This window comes from Passer domesticus, chromosome 2, assembly GCF_036417665.1.
Source record: "Passer domesticus isolate bPasDom1 chromosome 2, bPasDom1.hap1, whole genome shotgun sequence".
Taxonomy (NCBI): Eukaryota; Metazoa; Chordata; class Aves; order Passeriformes; family Passeridae; genus Passer; species Passer domesticus.
The window spans coordinates 13,382,778-13,395,464 of NC_087475.1; the positions used below are offsets into that span (position 1 = coordinate 13,382,778).

At 36.7% G+C, this 12,687-nt stretch overlaps 1 long non-coding RNA gene across 1 annotated transcript in view; it reads right to left on the minus strand.

The window, feature by feature from the left end:
- Positions 1-790: 790 nt before the first annotated feature.
- The window catches only part of LOC135293363 (uncharacterized), a 33,344-nt gene continuing 21,447 nt past the window's right edge, over positions 791-12,687 (minus strand). Inside the window, exons 2-3 of the long non-coding RNA XR_010355451.1 lie at positions 3,492-3,620; positions 791-3,326 (exon numbers count right to left, since the gene is read on the minus strand). This is a non-coding gene — a long non-coding RNA (uncharacterized LOC135293363). The remainder of the gene's footprint in view (positions 3,327-3,491; positions 3,621-12,687) is intronic.

Here is a 12,687-nt window from a genome sequence, read left to right on the forward strand (position 1 = left end):
CTCATATTCAGATTTTCAAACACAGTATTTTGTTTCTGAAGATGAGCATTCAAATCCTGTTTCTCTAAGCTCTCTCTTCTCTGCTCCACTTTCCATTCTCCCAATCTGACTGCAGGTCCAGTCATCTCCTCCATCTTCTGCCTTTTACAGGATAGATGTGCCTTCCAGACTGTAGGAAAGCCATGAATGGTGGCTGCCTTTCATGTTAAAGCTGCTGTGTCTTAAGAAAGCTTTATCACTCCATTTTTTATTCTATTCTGCCCTGTTCTTGGAAGTGTATATAGCCTGGCACGCACAAATGATCCCCTAGGAAATGTTTTGGAGTCAGAACAGAAGACATCATCTAGCGGTCAATAGTAATGAATCTTCCCTTACAGACCAGCATCTGTGCAGCAGCCGAAAAAGGATTGTTCAGGCTGATTTTTAAATTTAAACTTAGTTCCAGTTTTTGGACATCCTCTTGCTTGGTATAAAGGAATGTATATTACTGAACATCTATATCTTCTGTCTTCTATTACTAGTACCAGTGGACAGCTCTTGTTTGGCAGTGTTCCCCATGGAGTTTCAGTATTCTGGAATAGCAACAGAACTAGGAGGATTTCCATTTCTGCTAGGAACATTTTCAGATCAGTAATTATATGTCAAAAATGACACCTCACTTCTGAAATAAACACCCAGGACTAGTCCACACTTGGATTGCTGTTTTATTTTATCTGGCATACCAGACACAGTCATCCTTTATGGATGATTATAAAAGAAAATGGGAGAGAATAAGACAAGAAGACAAAGCCAAAGAACACAGATGTTTATTAACCTTCTGGAAATTATCAGACCAGCAAAAAAATATTATTTCCATGCATTGAGAGAATGAATATTTGAAGCATTGCTTTTGATCCAAAATGTTCACATCACTGCTCATCTCCTGGAGAGAAGAGACAAGATGAGTTACCTGTTTAGAATCGTTAGAATGAGTTACCTATTTAGAAGTATAACAAGGTTGTTCTAACCAGGTTGCAGACCATTTGTAAGAAACCTGGTCTTTACCAGGTTTCTTATCTGGGACATCCTGAGCCTTGCTGTGTGCTTCAGCAGGAGGAAACTCAGAATTTCAGTAACATACACATTCACAGGAAGGTTCACACTTAAGGGGAACTTGGTATCCCTAAAACCCACTCTGCAACTAAAATGATAGGAATCCCAGAGCTTGACCAGTGCAACCAAGAGGAACTGGGTAAGTATACAGTGAATACAGGCTTCTGCACATTTCATCTCTCAGCAGAATTATGCAGTCACATGGTGACAAGAGAAAGCATATCAGCATTCATGTCTTTATAATTTTTCTTAAATATAAAGAGATATAGAAATTCTATGTTGTCCTTTGCAGAGAGATATTTAAAATCTGGAATGTAAATCAGCTGCCTTGACAGTTCCATTGTTATACATGAGTTTTCGTGATAACACACACACTCAAATATAGATACTTTGATTCAGAAAAATATGTTTTCTTGGCATTAAACAATGTGGAGGAGCAAGTTAATTAACATCTATTACAATATCTTGTCACCCAGACTTTTAACTTCTTCCCTTCAATGAAATGTGTTTAATTCATAGTAACCATATATTTGTCAGAAAGCAAAGAAGTTTTCATGTATTTTAGATTTAATGTCTATGCAATACAACATATTCACAGCAAGTTAAATTGAAACTAAAAAAAATATATAAATTGTAAATGTAAGTATGGTGTGAAATCAAACACAGAAGCTTATTTCCTTATAGCTTTATAATTCATGCTCACTTCTGTGACTCTTTTCAACCCAAAAACACTCAATTGTTAAGAAATTTAATGATGCCTCATAATTTACAGCATGCTTATACTGTTAATGTTCACTGATTATTTTACTGGAAAAAGCACAGCTTTAATTCATTTGATTTATCATCTTAATTTTTTTAAAAATAAACATCCACAACTGATGTTTTATGGGATGCTGCAAGACAATACAGACTTTTTAAAGAGCACTGTGTCTATAAAATACCTGTCTTTCTGTCTGAGTTTTACGGCTCATGTCTAAGTGGCTTCAAATATTCCATGAATACTTATGATGGGATATAGCCAGCAATAGCAGGACCACACATTCAGATAATTTTTGTGATGTATTAAAAAAAGTCCTCGAGAAAAAATGTGCAACATAGTGGAATTTTTCCTGTGTCCTGAGAGATGAAAGCAGAAGAGCTTGGAAGAGATTGCTGAAAACTCTTGCATCTTTCATCACTAAGCTGAATTCAAACCCAATCAAATTTGCCACTGAATCTGTGAAGAACTTCACATCAACAGCAAATTTCAAAGTTTGAACCATAAATTCCCATTATTTTCCACAGATTTGTAATGTTTTTCTATTATTAAAGTGTGGAGTTTCTAATTCACAGGTGCAGGAGTAGTTTGAGCGCAGCTTGTCAAGACCTATTCAGTCATGAAAGGCAGTTTGGTACAGCTTTTGTGAGACCTAAAGCATGATGAGAGGAATGGGAAGTTAACAGCTAGAGAGACTATGGAAAAAAGAAGAATTGTTCACCCTCTTGGCAAAGTGGAAAGCAGTAGCCAGTGCAGGACAGACCTTGGAAAGTCTGCTGCAGGAAGGAATAAGGGAGTGGAGGGAAGAGAGGGAAAGGAGGGAAAGATTGCCTATACAAGGTAAATATTGAATCAGCACAATCCTACCAGAGAAAGTTATAGGAACATTCCTAGCAGAAAAAAAAAAATCTGCCTAAAACATGAAAAATGAGCTTACACATCTCTGGCAAGGAGAAGGAATGGCACCTAGTGAAGCAATACCATACTGAGCATGATACAAAAGCCCAGAGCTGAGATGTCAGCAAAAGCAAACCATGCTTCCAAAAGTGATAGGTGAGATGCTTTTGTTTTTCTGTCCCTCCACAGTTTGTGCAACTTGGTCATTTCTAAGGCACTATTGCTGAATACCTGGCACTAGAATACAGACAGACAGCTAGAGAAAACAGAAGAAAAGGAGAAAAGCTGCCGTATCCACTTTGGAAATGCAGTAGTGTCCCTTAAAAGAGCAGTAGTGTCACTTAGGAAAAGAGCACTGTCAGTGTTGGAGGTGGTCAGCTGGAGAGCTGTAGAGTTTCTCCTCTGGAAGTTCATTAGATTGATATCACCTGCAACTTTCCCAGTGCTCCTCATTAAAGAATCCAGATGCAGCTGCTGGGTTGAGAGCATGTTGCTGCTGAGATAAAATAGTTCACTGCTGTTGTTCTTTGAAGAACAGAACTCTGCTGAACAGTAAGGGGTAGTGGTTATGGAGGATCATCTATAATAAAAAAAAATAAATGCCACTAATGTACCAAAATCTCAACATGTAAATTTTCTCTCAATCCTTTTCTTTGTCAAATCTGATGTGATGTTCTCAGGGGCCAACACAGGATAATCTGTTAACTCCCTTTTCAGTCTTAACCCATTCCTGAGAACCCCATACCTGAAGCATGTATTGTAATGTACATCTCTTGTACCCACGGTCTCTTTCCAGAGGCAAATTAAGCAGGAGAGAGTGCAGCTGCTACAATTTTCTGATTATGTACTTTTGCTCTTCTGTTCCACAGGGAACCTCGAGAAGGAAAAAAAATATATAATTTAACATTTCTTGGTTATCAAAGAGAATACAAAACATATAGTCCTGTAGCTGGTTGCTATTCCCCAGACACTTTAAATCACTTCAACAACAAAGATTTCAATAAGGCAGTGGGAATGTCTAGATTGGCTTGCTCAGAAGGACATATGAAGTTCAGCAAAGTAAAGATTCAGATCCTGACAAGAACAATATGCAGAACTGGAGCAACTGTTCCCAGCAGTGAGCTTCACTACTAGCTACAGGGTAAGTGTGATAGGCAGCTGTGGGGCTGTTCAGGGAAATAAACTCCTAAAATGTGTGCCTGAAATTGATGTGAGAAGCATGCTGAAGATCATTGTTCAGCATCATTTTTTGAACTGGGTATATGTTCAGCTTAAATGAAAAGAAAATAATTCTAGCACAACAATATAGAGTCCTGTTCTGAGAACGTGAAGCAATGCCAACAGCATTTCCAAAAGACATTATCCCCTTGTGATGTGAGGTTTTTCAATCCACTAGTGGAATCTAAAGTAAAGCTGACCTTTAAAGAAGTTAATAAAAACCAATTCTCATGAAAAGCTAATTTTTTATTTGCCATAGTGGACATATTTTGATATCTTCTAATTTTATTTATATCGGCTACTACGTGTCCACTACAGACAGAAAAAGGAAATCCCCTGTGAAGAATCTACAGAAAAAAATCAATGTGCTAGCAACACTTGGAATAAAATTGTTTGAAAGAAAGAAGACTATACAAAACATAGTACCTTTTACATGGAATATTTTACCTTTACCTTTCTACATGGAAGGAGAGGAGAGGAGAGGAGAGGAGAGGAGAGGAGAGGAGAGGAGAGGAGAGGAGAGGAGAGGAGAGGAGAGGAGAGGAGAGGAGAGGAGAGGAGAGGAGAGGAGAGGAGAGGAGAGGAGAGGAGAGGAGAGGAGAGGAGAGGAGAGGAGAGGATATAGCCACCATATCATATTGTTGGACTGGAAGGTCCACAGATATCCATGAGGAAAAAATGCTTTTAGCAGATACAAAACAGCTTTTCAGATTAATGTTTAAGAGCCACTTATAGAAGGTACAGTGAAATTACACAACCTTTCAAATTTTCAGTCCATTTAACAAAGTGCTTCCAATTTCCATTTTATATCAGGTGAAACAATGAATATTAAACAAAATGTTAATCTCTATCTTGAGCTTTTTATTAATCTCTGTATTCAGAGCAGAACATTTATTAAAAAAAAGGAGTCAGAAGAATGAAAAACAACGTAGAGCCTTTGGCTTTGGACAGCTCTTGTCCATTTAATTACTTTTCTCTTCTGAGTATAGTTCAAGATGCTGTTGGATATTAAGAAAACAAGTGTTTATCTTCATGTTCCCAGTTTTCTCATTTTAGTAGACACTCTTCATCTCCTAAATGTAAGTTCCTCTTTTATGACCAATATCTTTTTATCCCATCAGAGAGTATTTCTTTGCAACTCTTTTTATAAAGAGCTCAAGTAAGGAAAAAAAAAAAAAGGAAGATAAAGAAACATGGTGAAAGATTCTGATTGAAGAATCACTATGGATCTGATTCTTTGGGAGAGGGGAAGTAAAGTGGCCATATGCCACTTTCTCTTGATTTTTTCCTGTAGTCTGGGTTTCAACCTGTGGGCTTTTTGCAGCAGAAAACCAGCCCAGTTTGTCAGTGAACTTGATGGTACCTCATAGCCAGGATGTTGCCCCTAAGCCAATCTGACTTGCAGGACTTGCAGACTGCCTGCTGGAATGAATCAGCACTGCTCCAATATTTCAATTGTACATATTTCCAATCTGTATTTCTCCAGTTCAACATTTGCTAAAATTTTCTCATTAGAAAAAATTTGAATTCTCTGCAAAATTTCAATTCTCTATAACAAGGACAATGTTTCAGGCTTTGCAAAAGAATGCAAAAGAGCATCCCTGGGGGTACCATAAAGGCTACATTCAAAGAAGACACTTGATTACATTAATTAAATATTCCCTGACTCCTGAAAGATGAGTCCTGGGCACACATTAGCCTCACTCCTCATCCACAGTCTGATTTAATGCAGATCTGTCAGAAAGACTAGCCAGCTCCCGAGTCTGGATAACTGGGGGAAATCAGGAAGCGCTGTAGAGAAAGTCTAAAGCAAAGGTTAAAATCTAAATCTAGAGTAAAATCTTTTGATATATCCTCAGAGAACATGTTCTTCCATAAAATTTAAAGCAACCTGCAGACTTATTGTAAGTTGGATGCATTGGATGGGCCAAGAGATCATGAGAATCTAGAGTACCACCTGCCAGATTTTGCCTGTTATCACCATCTTAGAGTATTTGTGAGTTTGTTCTTGTTTGCTGTTCCTTTACTAATAAAGCTGCAAAACCAAAGAAATGATCAGTCTACACAAGCATCTGCAGCCAAACATTAGAAACCCATACAAACCTGCATATAATCAGGAGAAGACTGCAAAACAAAGGAATAAAAACACATCTTGAAAAGAGAAAATGCATGAAAATACTACAGTGCAAAACACTATGCAAAAAAAAAAAAACGACAGAATAAAGCATCAGACTATGAAACAACTTTTTTTTTCTTCTTTTTAATGTTTTCTTACTCTTCTATTAAGAAAATTAAACCTAACCCAGGAAATAAAGTGGTTTTCCCTAATTTCTGGTACATATGCACTAGCACAATGGAAGACAGATTCACAAACACTTGAATTAATCAATGGAAATCCTGACAACAACATTTATGTTATTTTAAGCATTTCAGTGCAGGTTCAGACTTAACATGTACACAAATGCAAAAGTGCATATAAAAATGCAGAAAAAAATACAAAATTTTTGCAATAGGATTTCTTATCTGTGGAAATGGGCTGTCTGCATTTGCCTACTAATGGGTTTGATTCACATAATAGGTTACAGTTCTTTACATTTATACTAGGAGAGCACTGCTATTTAAGCAGAGGAAAAGGGACAAAACTGAACCTGCTGAGAACTTCCTTATGTGACAACTGCCTTTGCTCATTATGAAATGTTTTCTCCAAATAAGCCACTCTACATCATAAAATCTGCAGCACAGACCTGAGGAAACATTTTGTCACAGATTTACATTTTCTGTTCTTCAGTTTCGGGTTAATATTGCAGAATTTACTTGAAATGCAGCTGTTTCTGAGAGCTGCCCTTAAAGCTCTCCTTTTTATTTTTTCTGGACTAATATTGCAGAAGTTTCTTGTGCCAAGCACAACAACAGCTTATTTTTCATTGTTCTTCAAAGTCACTGTAAATAATAGAAATCATAAATATAATCATGCGTATAGCTCAAGTCTGTAAGCACAGTAACTGTGGTGCCTTGCTGAAGCATCTGTCAATAAACATATTTGTCAGGTTTAAAGTCTATTCCAAAAGTAAATGTAGAAAAATATCCCATATTTTGCAGTTTAGATAATAATTCAATTTTCTGAAACTCCCTCTGGCAGTTGTGGAGTCCATTCTGTGTCTTTCCAGTTAAAGCTTACTCGTTTTTATATCACTACCCAAATGATCAAAGCTGGAGGAAAAGCTTTTAGTCCTACCCAGGATAAGGAAGCTTGTATTTTATCTGACTCTTCATGATGGAACTCCATGCTCAAACTGATCTAATTTTCTCAGATATAGCAAGAAGGAAAATACCTCAGAATCAGAGCTAAGAAGCTGCTGGCATCACTGCATAAGTTACATATGATTGGGGAAAACATTATTTACGATTTTAGGTATTTCCTCATTTATTAATACTGTCACTTTTACAATTTGTAAGAATATGCCATTAATGAGAAACATGTGGGTAAAGAAAATATTCTATATTTCTGAGACAAAACAAAGTGGGTTGTAATAGTGTCTAGTTTTGGGAGTTTCTTTATTAAACTTCACATTAAGGGATTTTTATGGAAGTGGAAACAGAGAGTTCAACTGCCATTTGAAATTGATTTTTAAAAAATATTCCATGATAATTTATTAAAAAATATTTTTAACTATTTATTGCTTTAGATGATCTTCATTTGTACAGGAACATATCACTGCTTATAAGAGTATGAAGCATATCATGGCTACTTCTACTGTCACATCCATATAATATTTTTCATAGTAGCAGCTCACCATGTTGTATGAAAAGGAATTTCCATTGGTAACTATAAGCTGGCTGTCTCTCTGACCCACATATATTTGGAAATTAATTCTGTGAAAATGTGCTTTATGATCTTTCCAGAAACTCAGGTGATGCTGACTTTCCTTTCTGATTTTACCCAAAGTATAAGACCAATGTATGCCTATGATCTTTGCTGGTGCTTGCTCCCACCTAATATGTGCTCCCACTTTCCTCTGGAATTCAGAATCCTCTGGCAAAATTCCCAGTGCTCCTCCACAACTGGATAATTTTTTTCCTAATCTTCAAATTAGTTTTTCTTTAAAAACAAACAGCTTTCCTGTGTACTTTTCCCTTTGGTTGGTTTCCCTGTAGGTATTTTGTCTAGCAGCCTCCAGAATAACACAGAGTCTAATAACCCACAGCTCAGAGCCCTAACTCTGCTATTTACTGCCCTCTTCTCCTCTGGGGCTTCAACACCACCATTTTCTGGCTGCTGCAATCTGCCTCCTCTGTGATCACAGCTGTCATTCCTCCTTGGCTGTGAGCAGCAGGAAAAGAGAATGTTACTCCTGCTCAGCCCCTCCACCCCCTTTTCATTAGGGAATGTCACCAATACAAGATTTCTGCACAAAGCCTTGCTGCACTCTTGGAGGGTGGTAGAGTGTCATCTCCCACAAAGACCCTTCCACTAATTGTTGGTGGAAGCCCAAACCCACTGCAGGCAGCTTGCAGCATATCCTGGTGATGACCCCACTCTTGGTCAGATCTTGACCCACGTCTCTCCTGTTTGTCGCTGGAGCTGGGTGCGGTCAAGCCCTGCCTTTCCACAGAGCACAACTTTCCTTCCTATTTTTACTGCTCCCTTTCAGAGACCCTGTGCCCACCAAGGTCCCCATGGCACCTGTCACAGCATAACCCTGTGACTGCACACAGGCTTCCAGTTCTTCTCGTGTCCAGAGAGAGACGCTTGAGACAAGCCTCCCTTCAGAGCACACACTAAAACTACCCAGAATGAGTTTTTATTTGAAAATACAGCATGTACATTATTTATCCATAGGATAATAACTGATAATGAAGATGAACTGCACATATTATTCAATGAGAATAATTTTTAAAAATAGCAAAGACAATATGATTTTTTTTTTCCAATTTTACTTTACCTCCCTCCATATTTTAATTTGGATATTTGTTTATAGTATCAATCTTATATTCAGAGTATGTGGAACAGGATTAGATACTGAGGAGATCCTGAAAACACAAATATAATTTTGCATATTCTTTTTCTTTTTAAAGGATTTTTCTCAACTTATAAAATAAAATTTTCAACTTTAATCTAGTATCTGGAAAACGCAAGTAAGTCATCTACAATCATCTACAACACAGAATATAAGTGAAGAAAGGAAAGGGGGAAAAAAAGGGATTCTTAAAGCTTTTATAATGAGTTGCTGGAAAATGTCATGCCATTGCTAAAGGAAGCTGTTTTAAACTGGCTGCACTTACAGTGTTCCAGCTATAAATCAAAGTAAACCAAAGGAAGCCTGTCCCTAATCAGCAGCCCCAATACAAGCAAGGAGCAGCTACACTAATATCAGAAGGATAACCTTGATATTAATTTTTTGTATGATAGATGAGAGACAAAACTCAAAATTGAAAAAATAGTGCTCACAATCAAAGTAATTTTTCAGATATTCTTTTTTTTTTCTTCTTGGTATTCATCAGTAGAATGCTGAATAAATGTACCTGCATGGGTTATTAACTGGGTATATTTAGAATGGTTGAATGCCATACATCCCCATTGTTTTTAGGTGCTGTACCTTGTTTACTTCCTTTCTTCCAATGTCTTGTATTCAATGAAAAGAAAGAAAAATCTAAGCTAAAGCTTAATCTTCTGTATTTGAATAGCCCTATGCTTGTAAATAGGATACTTGGAGTTTGCTTTTCATATGTTTTACAATGCAAAAAGAACTATTAATATTTAGAAAATAGTGTATTGAAAATAATTGGTTATTTCCTGCACAGATACTATTGATACTAATACTTGACATTAGATTCATTCCCATGGTAATCAGTTGTTACAGCAATATATGCAGGCAACATAATTTCACACAAGGGCAACTGGCAAAAGTCCAATCAACTCCTTTGAAGAATTCAGAAACTGATTAAGAAATTCAGCTTCTGAATTCTCAGTTAGGGAGAGCTATGTTTCATAAATTTTATCAGAAATTATTAATAAAAAATATATAAATCTGTGTAGAACTGAACCATCAGAATTCTATGTGGAACTGCTCTGGTAATATAACCAACAAGTGGTTTCACTGCATTCAAACGTGACACTGACAGAAACAGGATCCTAACGTATAAATTTGAAGACCTCCTAGGAGAAGTGTATATTTTACTTGAATGGGAGCAGAACACAGATATACACATAAAACCAATTGTTAATCTGTTTTCAAGTTCCCAAGTGTAGTAAGCAAACAGTCGTAAACTGTCACCCTCATCTGCTGAAACTGATTTTCACCAACTCTCTGTGCTTGAGACATTTTGTTCTCTTGTCAATTCACTTGCTCACTCATATAGACCTTTTCCATCCAGACTGCATTTGAACAGTGAGTTCATATGTGAAGCCATATACCTTTACAAAACTATTTTTAAATACAAATTTCTTCAAAACAGTGCAGACAAGAGGAGTCATCACTGGATTAAGGTTCAAGACATCAGTCTTGGATTTCAAAGAATGAAACATCTTTATAACTGGACACCCATAAAATTCATCTAAACTTTTAGGAACCAGATCCTGACTTCTAATTCCCAAGCATTAAACGTTTATGAAGAAAAATTGTATAAAGGCCAGCACTCTGCTCCAAAATGGAGAAAATATATTTAAACAAATTAATTACATTTCTTTGATTTTACTATCTTTCAGAATTTCGTTTCTATATGAAGCTGAAATTGTTTCAATATTCTGTTGGTTAACTTATTTATTTAAATCATGGTGAGTACATGGTGATCTTAAAGTAGAGAATGAATAATGAATAAATGCAGATCAGTCTAATGTATCCTCTCAATGCTAGTGAGTAAGGTAGCAAAACATATATACTTTTGTATGCATAAAATTAATTTATAGAACTGTTAATTCTTGCAGATTCTCTCTTTTAAAAGTACAGCTTTGGATAATTTCAGGTATAACTGCTTTACATGCATCTACTTCTATCAAATGCCCTCCTGTCTACTCCTGAGAGTGAAGGATTTATATTTTCATGCTGTAAAGCTGAACAATCTGCCAGCAATGGTGGAGATAATCAGCTGCTTCTCTGATAGCCAGCTACATGCACTGAATTTTATTAATATGCCAATGAAAAGGTATCTCCCTGTTCTGAAGAAATTATGTGAGTTTACTGATAATTTAAATATGACTCCTTGAGCCTAGTCTCTTCCACATAGAACAGCAGCCTAATATTGTGGTCAGAAAAAAATCTCCCTTTTAAAATAGAAAATTTTGTTGGACTGGGAAATCATGACAATGCACATTAGATTTCACAGCAGTGAGTCCAGCATGCCAATGGTTTATTGGAGGAAAGATAAGTAGCCATTGAATTTAATAATCACACCACCTGGAATCATTCAATCACAGAATATTCTGAGTTGGAAGAGATCCACAAGGATCCTTGAAGTTCAAGTTCTGGCCCTGCTCATGATCCTCAAGAATCCCACCATATTCCTGAGAGCATTGCCCAAATCTTTCTTGAACTCTGTCAGGCTTGATGCTGTGGTCACTTCCCTGGGAAGTGTCCAACTACTCTCTCTCTCCCCTAACACAACTTCAGGCCATTCCCTTGGGTCCTGTCGCTGGTTATCACAGAGAAGAAATCAGTGCCTGCCCCTCCTCTTCTCCTCACAAGGAAGTTGTAACTGCAGTGAGGTGTCCCCTCAGTCTCCCCTTCTCCTGAACAGACAAGTGATCTCAACAGCTCCTCACACAGCTTCCCCTCCTGACCCTTCAGCATCACTATGAAATGAAATTAAGATATACAGAAAAGAAGACTGGATGGCACAAAAGACAAAAAAAAAGGCATGTTAATACAATAAAGTCAATAAAAGCAAAAACTTTTGGTTTCAATAGCAAATTATATCACATAAGACATCTATTTCTTTGTTCTAGCTTATAATCTCTGCAAATATTTTCTTGCTTTTTTGTTTGGGTGGTTTTTTGGTTGTTTTTTTTTTTTTCTGTCCAAATAACCAATATTATTGGTAAGAGGCCAGTTTCAGAAACATTTACTTTTCAGTGTTCATTAAGTTTCTTTCCATATTCCATTTTCAAAGCCTATTGTCCAGCTGAGGAAACACTATCTCTGTGTTCCTTCAAAGTACTCAGAATAGAATTTTGTCCAAATCAAAAATGGGTGCAGACTGACTTAGAAGTATGACACTTCACGTAAATCTTTTTATTTTAATTACTTTTTTTTTCATATTGACTGAGTTTCTGCCCAGTATCAGATATCCCGGTCTTCACTTAGAAATTCTTTCTCTAATACAGGAATTCAGTCTTCACTTAACTATCCAAGTGATTATCTCAAAGAAAATATAATAAACATTTGTGCTTGGGTTTTATAGACTACATACGAAGTTCATGGTAGGTCCTATTAAACATTGCTAGTTATAGAGCAGTACAAAGCCTGACAGATTCCCTTCATTGGGCTATACCAATACGGTATTTAGCTGTGATCCAGACAGAATGGCATCCCTAGAGCTTTGCTATATTTCCTGGATTCAATAAAATGAAAGATGTTATTGATCTGGAAACCTGTGCTTCTTCAGAACCTTGAATTTGTCCAGAGACAGCCTCAAGCATTTAAGAGCTGAAGGAGAAAGTCTACAAAGGTCACAATAGAAGCACAGAAGGACAAGTTATGTTCTGCAAAAATTAGAGGCTGAAGTTT